The 16954-nt window shown below is 39.7% G+C and overlaps 1 protein-coding gene and 1 non-coding gene across 4 annotated transcripts in view; both read left to right on the plus strand.

Moving 5' to 3' along the window:
• PTCHD4 (patched domain containing 4) overlaps positions 1 to 16954 on the plus strand; it is a 221310-nt gene that overhangs the window by 149346 nt on the left and 55010 nt on the right. The window lies entirely within an intron of this gene.
• On the plus strand, positions 1571 to 1709 carry LOC130034851 (small nucleolar RNA SNORA7). Its single transcript, XR_008794173.1, has one exon. It is a non-coding gene; the product is annotated as a small nucleolar RNA SNORA7 (small nucleolar RNA).

Below are 16954 nucleotides of genomic sequence, written 5' to 3' on the forward strand. Positions count from 1 at the left end.
CAAAAACCTTTTAAAATATTAAAACACCATGATTTTCATACTCATAGTTATTTGTAGTTGAGTTTCAGGCACAGAATGCTTCAAAATCAGTCCCATCACCACTGTCCACCAATGTTCAGGTTCTTTTTCACACCCAAGTCAGCTTCTTTGATTGATATATTTTTAAGTCTTCTTTTTGTAATCTTGATTTCATGCTTACAGTACTGTTCACTCTGTAATTTGGGTAGACACATATACCACACCTCTATACCACCACGTGCCTGAGGTCCTGGACCCTCACTCTTGTTACTTCCTATGTATATCTACTTACTGCCCCCCACCACCTCAATTTCCCTGTACTTTTATTTCTATAATATGGGGTTTAAGGTAATATAGTCATCCCCTTGATACATTATATCTCCCCCTCCTATTCAATATATCACAAACAAATGAGATCATCCAATATTTCTTCTTCTTCTTACTCACTTCACTTAGCATAGCATTCTCCAGTTCCATTCAAGTTTCAGCAAATTCCATGATTTGATTGTTCTTTGCTGCTACAAAATATTCAATTATGTCATGGTCCTCGCGTTGTTCATCCATTTGCTCGAGCGGGCCCAGTAACATCTCCTTCATGAGACTTGTTAATGTGTTTGGCACTGAATACATCACAGGTAGCTTGACAGGCTCTGCCGGTTCAATTATGTAAGTACTATAATTTTTTTTAATCCATTCATCAGTTGTTGGATATCTCGGTTGATTTCATATATCAGATATTGTGCTAAGTGCTGTGATAAATAATGTATACGTATGTCCTTTTGAATGAATATTTTTCATATATAGTGGTAGATAGCAAGACATTGTATTGCTGGTTCATATGGCAGCTTTTTTCCTACTTTTATAAGAAACTTCTGTATTGTCTTCCATAGGAGTTGAACCAGGCAACTTTTCCAACAGCAGTGCTTGAGAGTTTCTTTATGAAGTGAAATCAGTCTCAGGTGTAAGATACAAATATTTTTTTTTCTTTTTGGGTCACACTCAGTGATGATGCTCAGGGGTTACTCCTAGCTCTGCACTCAGGAATTACTCCTGGCGGTGCTGGGGAGATCATATGGAATGCCGAGGATCGAACCCGGGTCAGCCACTTGCAAGGCAAACACCCTACCCACTGTACTATCACTCCTGCCCCAAGACACAAAATTTTTGTAGGTTTTACTCTTGTCATATGAATATCACTAATCTTAGTATCATTTTGCACTGTTTACTCTTCTATCCCATCCACTCCTAAGTTCTGGTCCTACTTTCCATTCCATCTCTCTCGTTTTTTTGCTTTTTGGGTCACACTCGGCGATGCTCAGGGGTTACTCCTGGCTCATGCACTCAGGAATTACTCCTGGTGGTGCTGGGGGACCATATGGGATGCTGGGAATCGAACCCTGGTCGGCCATGTTGGCTGCGTGCAAGGCAAACGCCCTACCCACCCTGCTATCACTCCAGCCCCCATCCATCTCTATATTTTCCTTCTTAATATTTTATGCACTGACCCCTACCTATTATTCAGCCCTATTTTTATATTCAAGTAGCTCCTTGTAACCTCCCAGGATCGCGTCTGGAGATTGGCTTGTCTTCTGCCAGCTTCGGAGATGGGAGGGAAAACAAGCCTGGCAGAGGTGCCCATTCTGTTCCCAGCTTGGTTCGTAGCTGCGATTGGAGCACTCTCTGCAACAGTGATCTGTGAGTCCAGCCAGGCAAACTACCAATCTCATAAATTAAAAATAAATAAATAAATAAATAGCTCCTTACTCTCCTATTTATTATTCTTAAATGATTTTAAATGCACTTTTAAGAATAGCATGAAAACAAGTACTGGAAGAGGCATTTTGGAGGCATTTCTTTCATATTAGCTAATTCACTGGATTCCAGGAAGGTCCAGCCTGTTGGTTGGCTACTTAGAGAATTTCTCTATTATTAATTACAGGTTGGAAACCAGAATTTCAGCATTTTCTTTTTCTCTACTTCTAGAATTTCTTCTTCTGAATGAGAGCATGGAGTCTCCGGGTAACTTGTACTTAAGGGGAAAAAATGTAGATGTCTGTGAATTTGCAGGTGAAAACTTTTGTATGGTTAACTATACCTTGTTCACTCTAACATGCTTGTTGATCAAACACAAATCTTGAAAACTCACTCGAATGGTACATCTCTATATAGAGAACCTAAATGATGTTCTTTCAAATAAATTAGAGTATCCAGTCTTAGTGATCCATTTATAATAATTATAACTTGTTTTCATACTATTATTAAAATGCACTTAAAATGTCTATATTGGAGATTCATTTAGCCAAATAAGAAAACACACCAAGGAAGTGGGAAAAGGGTCCCTATTACACAATCCTGTCAACTAAGATAATCAGTCAACTTTCTGTTATCTTATCTGGCTGAAGGGATCAGCATTTTGATGGAAAATAAACAGGAGTAATGGTACAGCAGGGAAGGCTCCTGTCTTGCATGAAGCAGACCCGGTTTCAAATCCCTGACATCACATGCAGTTTCCCAAACACCACCAGGAGTGACCCCTGAGTGTAGAGTCAAGAATGAACACTGAACCAGGTATGAAAGGAAGGCAGGAAGGCAGGAAGGCAGAAAGGAAGAGAAAGGAAGGAAGGAAGGAAGGAAGGAAGGAAGGAAGGAAGGAAGGAAGGAAGGAAGGAAGGAAGGAGTAAATTTTGAAGATATGGTACGTCAGAGAAATAATAGGGTAAATGACAACCTTAGGGGGAAGGTTTGATATGGAGAAAAATGCCAAACATGTTGCAATTTTTAGTGAAGAAACCGTGGTAACCATTTAATTATATGGCACAGAAACTCAAAGGAAGATCTAGACATCGGTTGAGACATTGTCACTATCAGGGTTTAGGTACTCAAGGGAGTGGAAGAAAGCATCAAAGAATGAAGTGCATTTAGTGAAAAGAGAGAGGAAGGGATAAAAACAGAGTCTTGCAGGGAAGAAGGAGAGAAGAAGCATGCCAAAGAGCGGCTAAGAGGAACTGTCCAGAGAGATAGGAGGAGGCGGGAGGGAGGGAAGAGGAAAGGACAGAGGAGCATGCATCAGCAGTAACCTGGCTGCACTCTGCTGGGACCTGCACCACAGCCTAAGGTCCTGTGGAGCTCCCTGATTTAGTTGTGGGATCCAGGCAAGAGTTTGTCTGAGTCAGAGTAGGCTTCAGAAAGGAAAACACCAGAACCTAGGGTATGCGCATAAACTCACTGCTGGGTAAATTTATAGAAGTACAAAGAGTTTGCCTTACGGGGAGAATTAAAAGTGAAGGGATGCAGAAAATACTGAGTGATTTTGTCCCTTAACACTTAGGTAAATCTTGGCTTGGACCTGAATGTTGTGTTTGAATTACTTTCCACAATAGCAACACAGAATCCTCTCAGGGGTCCCTAGAGTAACTATAATCCCCTTTTTTCAGATAAAAAATGGAGTTGAAGAGAGGCAAGGTTGCTTGTGTTAAGTCCCTGGAGGCCCTTCACTCTCACCCAAATTAATTCCTGGGGCCCAGGGTCAGTGTTAACCACTATACCTTGTAGTTTACAGACTATCACATTTTACTGTGTCCCAGGACTGAGGTAATGGGGAGAAGTGTTTGGGCCACATCTGGCAATGTTGTTGATGGGACCATATGAAGTTCTGTATATCAAACTCATATTGGCAGCATGCAAACCAAGGCCCTTAACCCCGAGAACTCCAACCCTTAAAGATGGATTTCTATCATGTTCCGTGTGTCCTTGAAAAACCTTTTGGAATCTGTATTTTTTTTCATTTGAACATAGATTTCTTCACCAATGAAAACACAAATTGTGAACATTCTCTCTTAAATTAGAACCTTGTGCCCTCAGGTGTAGTCAGAACCTCTATTTGGGAAAGTTTCCTGACCTCTTTGAGGCCATTATTATTTTTTATTATTCCTACTATTACTATTTTTATTTCTGCTATTGTTCTGCCATTATTATTCTAGTAGTGCCCTTCCTCAGCTTCTTGCCAAAAGAGTAATCTATATATTTATTCAGAGTTTACATCATATTTGGAGACTATGCCTGAGAACCAAAGAACATGCAATAGTCATTGCTCATCAAACACATAATTATAGAATATCCTGTGTTTCCTCATCTGCAATTACTATTACAAAAGTGCTCTTTTTTGTATTTTGGCCACACCCAATAGTGCTCAGGGCTTCCTCCTGGCTCTGCACTCAGGAATCACCCCTGGCAGGGCTTGGGGGCCCTATGAGATGCGGGGCTGAGTGACTGCAAGGCAAATGCCCTATTTTCTGTAATACTGTTAAGGCTTCACAAAGGTGCTCTATATTCTTACACATAACTGGTGATAGTCTTTTGCTTGCCATTTCCAAACACTGACTTTTGTCATGTACTTCCAATGCAGTGTTCTTCTAGTTAGATGTACTTTCTTCCCTAATATGGAAAAACTCTTTCAAAGAGAAGGTGTCAAATGAAGATATGTAACTTTCACCATATCCTGGTTAAGTTTTCCCGGATAATGGGAAAACCAAAATTGTTGAGTGTTTAGGAATAGAAAGGCTGACTGGAATGAGACCAAGGATTGTTTAGACTTGGAGAGGGAGTGCTGAGCTAGACAGTGAGTCTGATCAGACTCCGGGAATTGATTTATGAACTTCCTGGGAGAGAGGCTGTCTCCTACAAAATCAGTGTCAAATAAACCAAAACATTCATCATAAATCTTGCAAAGTAAGGATGTTGCCATTTCCATTAACCTGACAAAAATCTACTCCCACGTATCAACTTTCTGCCCTGATGCATCAAAAAAAGCAGTCAGGACTCTTCAGGGTGAAAATAGCAGATATTCAGAGCTGTCTCTCTTTTTGATTCTTTCCCTTGTCTCTTCTTTCTGGATCCTTTGGCATTTCTCCTTGAAAGAAATTTCTAGGCCTTACTTTTTTTAGTTGCCACATTGTAAAAGGTCTGGACACCTGGCATTGATAGATAGACATACCGAATTAAATTTGAACTGAAATTATTTCCCACCACAATGTTACCTTAGCCTCAAATTAAGTCCTATTACAAAATCTCTCACTGTGCACACCCATACACACACACAAACACACACATCCCACACAAACAGAATCTTTCTTCCTTTTTTTTTTTTGTGGGAACACTGGAAAATACTGTACTGGAGATAGAACCCAGGTTGTAATTTGGAGAAACCTACCAAAGCCTTCCTATCAAGTGATCAAATAGCTTTGATTGCCAGAGGTGGGTGTTGGATTTTATGCGCTGATCTACCTGGGTTTGGAGGAGACAGATCTGTCCAACCTCTTCCTGCAGAGGATGATCTGTTTCAAGAATCGGTCAGAACACATCCTGTGAGATCCATAGTGTTGGCAACATGCTTTCCTGTGTTTCTTCATTTATACAGAATTTTGTCCCCCTCTTCCAAACCACCAACTCTGATTCTGCCCTTGTCTGTCAGCTTCCTCCATCATGGAAATGAATTCTTTTAATCTTGTATATTGGACATATACACTATCACTGTCCACTGTCCTCCTGTTGTTCATCGATTTGCTTGAGTGGGCCCAGTAACATTGTGAGACTTTTTACTGTGTTTGGCATATTGAATACGTCCACGGGTAGCTTGCCAGGCTTTGCCATGCGGGCGAGATACTCTTGGTAGCTTGCCGAGCTCTCCGAGAGGGGTGGAGGAATCAAACTAGGGTCTGCCATGTCAACTGCATGCAAGGCAAATGCCCTACCCGGCTGTGCTATTGCCCCAGCCCTTTGGACATATATCTGGAGTTTTTTTTAGTCAAACTCCTTTTCTCCAAAAATAAAAAATTTATCCTAATTACATCCACATTTCATATCCATGATTGTAAGGAAGTTTATGACTAGAGTTTTCCAAAGCAATTATTTTTTGTCATAGAAGAGTATTAAAATAATATCCTCATATTACGTTTATAGGGCAGTTGTGTCTCCCTCTGAGTTGGTGGACCCTACGAGAAATAAAAGATAAGATATTTTCTATAAGGAATTTACACAATTCTTTGCTTTTGGGAACTGGAGGGTGGGGAAGGCTTTGGCGCACACGCAGAAGTGCTCAGGGCTACTCATAGCTCTGTGCTCAAGGTCCTAACCTTGGTTGGTCATATGAAGACAAGCACCTTAATCCCTAGACTATCTCTATGGTTCATGAGATTCACAGTTTTGAGAACTCAGCCCACCAAGAATGACATACAGTTAATAAATAATATTGAAGAATTACTTCATTGTCATACTTCATTCGAGAGAAAGCCCAGTGCTATATACTTAGAAGTTCACACACACACACACACGCACACACACATACATACATGCACATACACAAGTCAATGTACATTATTTTTCCCTAATCTCTGATAATAATGCAAACTAAAGCAATGTGTCCTGAGTTATGCAAGGAATTACCACGGAGTGTCTGAGTGTTTACCCATTTTCAAACAACCAGGGTAAAAACATATAGAGACATAAAAAGGCCCTCTCGGAGAGCCCGGCAAGCTACCGAGAGTATTCGATATGCCAGACACAGTAACAACAAAGTCTCCAATGGAGACGTTACTGGGCCCGCTCGAGCATAGAAACATAAATTCAGGTATAATTTCAAGGTGGAGATTTTGTTTATTTGTTTACCTGTGTGGAGCGATAAGCACAATGGGTAGGGTGTTTGCCTTGCACGTTGTCAACCTGGGTTCGATTCTTCTGTCCCTCTCAGAAAACCTGGCAAGCTACTGAGAGTATCCAGCCCACACGGCCGAGCCAGGCAAGCTCTTTGTGGCATATTCAATATGACAAAAACAGTAACAACAAGTTTCACAATGCAGACGTTACTGGTTCCTACTCGAGCAAATTGATGAACAGGAGAAGAGTGCTACAGTGCTACAGTGCTATAGTGCTATTTATTTACCATAAGAAATTAGGTATTAGAACCTGTATCCTGCACTCTGTCACAGACGGCTTAAAGACAAGTCAGAGTATAATATCCACTTTTGCATATGCCAATTTCTTTATAATATTAATACCTGCAATAGGAAAACAGAATTAGTTCCAGGACTTCACCTGTGTAAAGCGAAGTTGCTAATGCTCTCTAATTCTGAGCTGGTTTAGAACTTTCACTTGGAATATAAGTTTAATAGGATTTTGTGTTGCTTTCAAGTAAACATACCTCTCATGAATGTTTTGTTTTAAGTTTACTTCAGAGGAAATCTCCTAAAAATATTTTCTTTACTGCCTAACACAGATCCCTGGAAATACGTAGAAATAGAATAGACTAGTAAATGCTAATAAATAGAAAACTTATTAGGAGAAATTCTAGTTTTAAAAAGTGTGTCCCTATTTCAATCTTTCTAGCAGATTCTAAATATCTATGTGACAAGCAAAATTTTATCCAATTACCTGAAATGAAGAGTATTAAAATAATATCCTCATATTACATTTATAGGACAGTAGTGTCTCCCTCTGAGTTGGTGGACCTTACAAGAAATAAAAGATAAGATATTTTCTGTAAGGAATTTCCATAGTTCTTTGGTTTTGGGGACTGGAGGGTGGGGAAGGCTTTGGCTCACACGCAGGAGTGCTCAGGGCTACTCATAGCTCTGTGCTCAAGGTCCTAACCTTGAACCTGGAATGAAACTTTAGAATTACTTTATACAGTTGAATATTGTTCTGTGTTTGAAAAAGATTTGTTTTTTTTTTTTTTACATTTTCAAAGGGTATTTCTTTGCACTAATTTCAACATGCTTCTTTTCCTTCCACTCACTGATTTTCCCACTTTTCCTTCTTCTCTACACACTCCAGGAAAATCACACTATTTTTTACCAGCTAGGTTAAGGACACTGACCCAGCTTTAAACAGAATGCAGAAACTGATGGAATTAGTCAAAACAAATCTTTGCTGTTTTGTTTTTTAAAACCCAAAATTCATTTTGGGGGCTAAAGCAATTGCACAGTGGATAGGGTGTTTGCCTTGCACGCAGCCGACACGGGATTGATTCCCAGCATCCCATATGGTCCCTTGAGCACCGCCAGGAGTAGTTCCGAGTGGAGAGCCAGGAGCAACTCCTGAGCATCACCGGGTGTGAACCAAAATGCAAATAAAAAATAAAAATAAAACCCCAAATGCAATTTTAGCTTAGAAATAGTGACTCTAAAAAGGTGTGGAAGTATGTGACTCAGCAAGAAAACACATGGCTTGCATGCCTGCGACCTGGGCATTTCAGAATCCAACAAAAAAGAAAAAAGATGAGAGAGCGTGGAAGAACTGCAGAACAAAGAACAGGACCTTGGCTTCTGCGGGGTGTGGTGCCAGACTCCTCCATCCCTATGGACTTGGGGTGCTTATTTTATCTGAAATGAAACAGGAAAGGATTCTGAAAGGACCTACAGGACCACAAATACCCAGCAGGTATGAGCAGCTATAGCACTGGGTGACTCATGTCAGTGTATAGTTGCTGTATGCTCTGCATGTCTATAAATCACCTGCAAAACAGCACCTGCTGTGCAAGATCCCACTTCCCAGGCAATGATTCAAACTCTCTATAGCAGCCCACAGTTCTCTGAAAACTCACATTTTTACATATACATGCATATATAGCCCCAGAAAACCATAAATCAAGATGTGATGGTGATTTGTCAGAGTTTTTGCCTACTGCAAGAAGGAAAGGGTTATAGTTCTTCAAAATAGGAAAGAACTCAAGCACTTGCAAAGTTCAGGAAGCAAAATTCTCAATCAGGACTCTTCCTTATTATGGTTTTATTAAATATAAATGAGTGCAAATATTCAAAAAATTATAATGCTACTCAGGTAGGTTCTTAATATTTCATAATCTCTTGTTACTCCTACTAAGTTTTCCTGAGTTCAAACCTTGAACTTAAAGTTTTATTTTTGTTTATGTTTTTGTCTGAAGGTCCCACCCAGTGATGCTCAGGGGTTATTCCTAGCTCTAGACTCAGGAATGATTTCTGGTAGTGCTCAGGGTAATATAGGGCATGCGTGCAAGACAAGTGTCCTATCTCTCTGTCCCACAGTTTTATTTTGAGATGTAAATTATCTTCTCTATATACATTTACTTTGTATGCTTCACCAACATTTTTTATTTTGTATTCTTTATAAGGCAAATGTTTCATATCAAGATACTTGTAGTGCATTTGATAATAAAATCTTCATTCAAGTGGTCTAGCTGTTGAAATCAAGTATGAATTCATAATTTTGATAACAGTCTTTTTCTAAATGCAACTCCATTTAAAGGTAAACTATTTTTTAAAAGTATTCTGTATGCTCAAGATGTGCCTAGATTAAACTCAAGTCATTTTTACTTAGAAATTTTCACTCTGAAGAAGAAGGCCCATGACTGTAATACTTCAAGCATTTTTAGACTAAGTTCCTTTTGTTAGTATATTGCACATCAATTTACTCATTCAACATTAAAAAAATATTTATTTAATATCAACAGAACCAAGAATTGCTTGCCCTTTGGAGGACAAAACATAGATTAGATGTGATGATTAATAGTATGCTTATCCTCAAGGAACTCACAATCAAGGAGAGTATGTGGAAATGTAATTAGGAACAGTTACGTAATAAGATAAACAGCATACTGTGATATGTAACTTTATATAATTCAATATAAGGTGATTCTATAATTTGGTTATATACAAAGCATAGCGTTATAGCTGAGAGGGAAAGCGTCTTTACTTCATGAGTGGAAATAGACCTGAAGAAGATTGCTCAGAGTAAGGAACAAATACAGCTTAATTGTTAAACCTGTTATCCATTGGTTTAATTTCATTCCAATCAATGCAAACTAAAGAAATAGCTAACCCTGTTTTTTTTCTCACTAGTTTAGAAATTTCATCCCTAGTTTTAGATGCTTGTCTTCAGATCCACTTAAATTCAGCATTGCATTAGATTTGTTTCATTCTCATTGACTTTTTCTTTCTTCAGGGAAATAATTCACCGTCACTATCCTCAGTTTGCTCGAGTGGGCCCAGTAACATTGTGAGACTTGTTACTGTTTTTGGCATTTCGAATACCTCACGGGTAACTTGCCAAGCTTTGCCGTGCAAGCGAGATACTCACGGTAGCTTGCCGGGCTCTCTGAGAGAGGCAGACGAATCGAACTCGGGTCAGCCGTGTCAGCCACATGCAAGGCAAACGCCCTACCCACTGTGCTATCGCTCCAGCCAGAGTGAAATAATCATCTATAGAAACTATTTGATAAATGGGGAATAGAAATCTTGCACTCATCTTAGGTAAGACATTCTCTCTTGAAAATTATTTAGGAGGGCTGGAGCAACAGTAAGTAGGTAGGGCATTTGCTTTGCAAGAGGCTGACCCAGGTACAATCCCTGGCATCCCATATGGTACTCCAAGTACAGCCAGGAGTAATTCCTGAGTGCAGAAGCTCAGGAGTAACCCCTGAGCATCATCAGGTGTGGCCCCCAAACAAAACAAAACAAAAAAACTACTCAGGAAGGACTGTTAGAACAACTATAGATGTAGTTCTTTAAAACTCAGTTATCTTAGATCTGAGTGTGCCTGAAAAGGTGATACCCTACAAAAGCAGAGTTAATGAATAAGGAAATTGCTTACTTTGAACCTCATAAGGACCACAAATCTGTCAAAGGATGACAGATAGAATAACTAACTTGTAATCTAAGTAGTTTAAGATGTTATCATATAAAGAATGGTGAAAACTATCAGTTGTAAGGAAAATCTTTTTAATTTGTTAACTCAATATATATATGAGATCAAAAAATTAGAAAAAGAAAAATGATCAACTTTGAAAGTGAAAACATCATGGATGTTTGATCATTGTACAATTGAAACCCAAGCACAAAAATTTGTAAATCTACAACTGTACCTCATGGTGTTTCACTAACAAAAATTTAAAATTAACTTTGAAATTGAAAACATCATTTAATTGAGTAATTTGGTTTTTTAAGATGTAAAATCCAAAGTCAGGATTTATAAAATGTTGTGTAATTTTATGATACATTAATAGGGCTGGAGCGATAGCACAGCGGGTAGGGCGTTCGCCTTACAAGCGGCCAACATGGCCGACCCGAGTTCGATTCCTCCGCCCCTCTCAGAGAGCCCGGCAAGCTACCGAGAGTATTTGATATGCCAGACACAGTAACAACAAAGTCTCCAATGGAGACGTTACTGGGCCCGCTCGAGCAAATCGACGATCAACGGGAGGGCCTTTACCTTTACCTTTACCTTATTAAAGAGAAGAAATAGAGACCAGAGTTAATATAATGGTTAGTGACAATTCCTGGAGCCCAGATGCTCTCGTGAGCATTGCCTGGTGGCAGCTCTGAAGATGCCCTTGCACAGCCTTGCATAGCCACATGTGACTCTGGAAGGTCCCAGCATCGCTTGGGCTGCCTGGGTTTCCCTGGCACGTCAAGGAACACACAACGTCACGTCTGTGGGACCTTCCTCTGAGCCAAAGAGTCGGTTGTCTAAGAATCATTATTTAATCTATGAAATATAATCTCATAATACTAGACCTGAAGGTCTTGTTTCACAACAGAAAGCATGCACATGAACCATCACAGAACAGGATAATATACAGGTGTGTGCAGTAACAGTAGATCTTTGATGGGTCTGCATTTCTAGCAATGAGCTTCCCACATCAAGCTCATAAAGTTTGTTTAAACTATTACACTTTAAGCCGACATGATTTAAAGCATCAAATTGTTATGAGGGACTCCTGGAAATCCCTCATTCTATGGAATTTAAGTTACAGAAAAAGAGATATAATAAATATGAAATTAAAAGTTACATTTCTGTTTTGTAATATCACTTTTTATGTAGCAGTCATAGAATAATATATTTATAGACCATTGAGCTCTAGTGGATAAAAAATTATTACATGTATTTTGGAAATATACATAAAATATGTATTTTATTTGACTGTACATGTATGCACAATTTTATGCATATGTGCATTCAGATATATATAAACATAGAGAAACACATAAACTTATATTCCTCCTTTTAATTTTTTGTCTCCTTTTGTTTTCTGTTGTTTTGCTTTTGAGTCACACCAGGTGATGCTCAAGGTTTACTCCTGGCTCAGGAATCACTCCTTACAGTGCTTCAGGGACCATATGTGGTACCGTGGGCTGAACCCAGGTTGGCTGCATGCAAAGCAAGGGCCTTACCCGCTATACTATTTCTTTGGTCCCATAGTCCTTCTTTTAAAGAGTGGAATCTCCTGTTGTCAAGAGTTTCCTCCCCACTGGCCACTATCATTCAAGACCACACTTTTTCCTTCTTCACCCAGAAATTGTCTTTCAGTCCAAGGCTCTTCTGAGGATTCAGCACAACTACAGTTTCAGTGTTAAGAGAAGCCTGTCCTTCATATGTCCCTTCATCACTCAGATGTGCTGAGCCCTTGCATCTTTGAATTCTCTGTGGCATTTGATGCTCAGTGGTTCTGACAGAAGGAGGGAAATGAACAGGAGTCACGTACATTTGACTCTTGGAAGTCAAAACCCAAGGTACTGCGGCAGGTAGCTTCAGCACAACAAATTACTCATTAGTACAAGAAACTCAGAAATCAGTCTCCAGAACCTGTTTTTTGCTCAGTTGAAGAACAAGAAAATAAGTCATGAAGCAGGCCCTCCCATTGATCATCGATTTGCTCGAGCGGGCCCAGTAACGTCTCCATTGGAGACTTTGTTGTTACTGTGGTTGGCATATCGAATACGTCACAGGGAGCTTGCCAGGCTCTGCCATGCGGGCGAGATACTCTCGGTAGCTTGCCAGGCTCTCCTAGAGGGGCGGAGGAATCAAACTCGGTTTGGCCATGTTGGCTGCGTGCAAGGCAAACGCCCTACCACTGTGCTATCGCTCCAGACCTGTCATGAAGCAACTTTAAGAAATTTAGGAATCACAAATCCCTCCTCTCCCTCAAAGGTAAATAATATTAATAGCACCAAATTAAATTGTGAGAGTTGAGGAGGCATAGAACTAGTACTGCAGGTTGGGTGCTTGCCTTGCATGCATCAAGCTTGGATTCCTTCCCCATTACTGTGTGTGGTCCCAGGAGCCCCTGAGGGTGACTGAGAGTGATTGATCGCTAAGTTCTAAGCACAGCTAGGTGTACTCCTCCTCCCCAAAAAAGATTTTGAAGTTGAAATTGCAATGAATGTAAATAATTTTGTATATAACAAAGTAGCAATGATGGTCACAGCTACTATTGGATTATTTTATTGACTTTAGAGGGCAAAAGTTATTGTAACATACATTTTTTTCCAAAGTAAAAATAACTGGAAAAATTAAGTAAGATCATTATCTTACCTTTATCTTTTAGTTTTCCTACACTGAAAATTATTTGTACAATTAAAAGACTAAAAGTAAAAAAAGAAAAAAATTTGGGAAACAAATTCTGACAAATAGCTCCTGCTCCCTGGATCAGAGTAAAAAGTAGTCTGGGGCTGACAGAAAGAGAAACCTGTTCAAATGTTTTGGGAAAGAAGAGTGACGAAATCAAGCCAAGAGTGTCACACAAACTTTTATAAGTTCCAACTTTATGAATTTCAGCACATAACACAAACTGAGGGGGAAAACTGTACCCAAAAAAATATTCAGCTTCTGAGATGGTTCTAATCTTTTGTGATTGCAGTAAAACTCAAAAGGATCAATTAGATCCTCCGGGGAGTAAATTTGTTCCTTTGGTCACCTTAGTCAAGAAAACATTATGTTAAAAAGTATTAGGAAGATTCCTTGCCAATCCCATCTGTCTCTGCCCATATGTGACTGCTACTAATGCAGCAGTATATCAATAAACATGAAATAGCAGCAAACATATTCATTTTAGGTCAGCCAAAAATATTCAATGAATGTTTGAATTCTTTGTCCCAGACATTTTTTCTTGGTATTAAGGATGCCACAGTATACTTCCTTTATGCATCCTCCTTTATAAAACTTAGATACTGTTCAAAAAAATTACCGCCTCTGGTAATAATCTATATTTCATGACAAGGGACAGGGAGATAGCTGGAAGAACTGGAGGATAGTTTATGAACCAGAACCCTATGCTCAATTCCCAGAACTTCATGGTCTATCAAGAACTCCTGGGTGTGACTTACTAGTACTCAGCCAGGAATACCCCTGAGCACCTGGGGTGGATCCCCTACCAAAATAAAGAACAGTTAATATAAAGGACGACACTCAAGCAGAGATTTAAATTGAATAAAAAGAAAGGAAAAAAATTAAAATCTAAGAATGGGGGCTGGAGAGATAGCACAGTAGGTAGGGCATTTGCCTTGCACGTGGTTGACCCGGGTTCGATTCCCAGCATCCCATATGGTCCCCTGAGCACTGCCAGGAGTAACTCCTGAGTGCAGAACCAGTAATAACCCCTGTGCATCGCTGGGTGTGACCCCCAAAAAAGAAAAAAAATAAAGTCTAAGAATTATATTTGTGATACATATGGTCTTACCTCTTGACGCTATTGAATTTTTACTGAGTTTTTAAATATAAATCTCAGTGAAAATTCCTGATGAGGGCTGGAGAGATAGCTCAACAGACAGTGTACACTTTGCATGCAAGAGGCCTGAGTTCAATCCCTACTATCACATGGTCCCCTGATTCCTTCTTGAAGTGATCCTCAAGTACAGAATATAGTCCCTGAGCATCTTTGAATGTTATCCCCCAAGCCAAAGTATAATAAAATTTGATGGATCCAAAATCAGGATTCTTGAACCTCTTCTTTCAAGCTACCAGTTACATAATGTGAGCTATGCTCTAGCCATTGGATCAAGCTGTTCACTTTCTTTATCTCCTGCAAGCCTCTGAGTCATGATATCTTGATGATATCATGATTTGTTTTGTAAATGAGTTGAGATGTATAGTGTTCAGAAACCAGCCACAGGTCCTCAATAAAAAGTCATGGCTATGATTCACTTCTAAGTCTGAAACTTTCTCAAAGAAGAAATCCGAATGGCAAAAAAGCACATGAGAAAATGCTCTATGTCATTAATCATCAGGGAGATGCAGATCAAAACCACAATGAGATACCATCTCACACCTCAGAGACTGGCCCACATTCAAAAGAACAAAAGCAACCGATGCTGGCGTGGATGTGGCGAGAAAGGGACACTCCTTCACTGTTGGTGGGAATGTCCACTGGTTCAGCCCTTCTGGAAAACAGTATGGACGATTCTCAAAAAATTAGAAATTGAGCTCCCATTTGACCCAGCAATACCACTCCTGGGAATATATCCCAGAGAGGCAAAAATGTATAGTCGAAGTGACATCTGCACTTGTTTGTTCATTGCAGCACTCTTTACAATAGCCATAAACTGGAAGAAACCTGAATGCCCAAGAACAGATGACTGGTTAAAGAAACTTTGGTACATCTACACAATGGAGTACTATGTAGCTCTTAGAAAAGATGAAGTCATGAAATTTACATACAAGTGGTACAATATGGAAAGTATCATGCTAAGCGAAATGAGTCAGAAAGAGAGGGATAGACATAGAAAGATTGCATTCATCTGGGGGATATAAAGTAACAAAGTATGAGATTAATACCCAAGAATAGCTGAGATCAGCACCAGGAGGATTACTCCATAACTTAGAGGCCAGCCGGGTATCCTAGAGGAAAGGGCAGTTCAGATAGAGAAGGGAGCACCAAATAAAGGATGTTTGGAGGATCCTCCCAGGAGGGGAGATGCATGTCGAAAGTAGACTATGGACTGAACATGTTTGCCACTCAACGCCTCTTTTGCAGACCACAACACCCAAAAGGAGAGAGAGAACACAGGGGATTGCCCTGCCACAGAGACAGGGGGGATGGGGGGATGGGGGTGGGAGGGATATTATCCATGGTGGTGGAAAATGGGCACTGGTGGAGGGATGGGTATCTGATCATTGTATAATTGAAACCAAAGCACAAAAAATTGTAAATCTACAACTTTAAAAAAAATAAAATAAAATAAAGGGGAAAAAAAAAAGAGGACTCTGATCAACTATACAGAGATGTTTGCTCTCTAGCCTCACATATTGCGATGTCAACAAGAAAACCAACACAGTTATATGTTACCGAGAAATCTGATAACTTTAAGGGATCACAGCTCTTGGCTTAGGTAGGGAGTACGTTTTACAAACACTGGGATTACATAGCTCCCTGGAACCAATTCCATGGAACCTCTTTAACTTTTCAATGATGCATTCTTACAAGTTCAAACTCATTATTCTATCCACAAAAGCTAATCAAGGAACCTTACTATGGTTTGTTGGTCACCATTCATATTTAGTATGAGACATAAGCCTCAAACTTGGAATTATATATACTCTTTTCACTTAGGGCAAGAAAAAGAATCAAATAAATTTACACACAAGCAAGATTGAGTTTTATTATTATTATTTATTGAATCCCAGTGAGAAAAGTTACAAAAGTTTCAGGTTTAAGTCTCAGTGATACAATGAACAAACACCCATCCCTTCACCAGTGTATACTTTTCACCACCAAGAACCCCAATATACCCCCCTTTCCACCCCTCCTGTGAGGCAGATGATTTCTACTTAACTCTCTCTCTACTTTGATTACATTCATTATTTCAACAGAAGATACACCATTATTATTTGGAATCTCCCTCCAACAATCAGAACTGCTGAAAAAGCAGTGTGAAATAATTTGTTTTCTATTGTGGTTATGAAGACCATATGATGTCGCGATTTTGGATTTCTGATATTTTACTAATTAAGTCTGTAGGGATTTCTGTCAAAAGCTGGATAATTATGAAATTGGTTTGTGTGCCTCTGAGGCCATGGCTGTGCTTGAGACCAGCCTTGTGGGGGGCAACTCGTGGCCTCAGCAGGGTGGGAAGGACGTGCCCGTTCCACCCCGCCCCCATCCCATGAGGCTGCAGTTACCCCATCACCGCCG

The sequence above is a fragment of the Sorex fumeus genome, unplaced genomic scaffold (assembly GCF_029834395.1).
Source record: "Sorex fumeus unplaced genomic scaffold, SorFum_2.1 ptg000061l, whole genome shotgun sequence".
NCBI lineage: Eukaryota > Metazoa > Chordata > Mammalia > Eulipotyphla > Soricidae > Sorex > Sorex fumeus.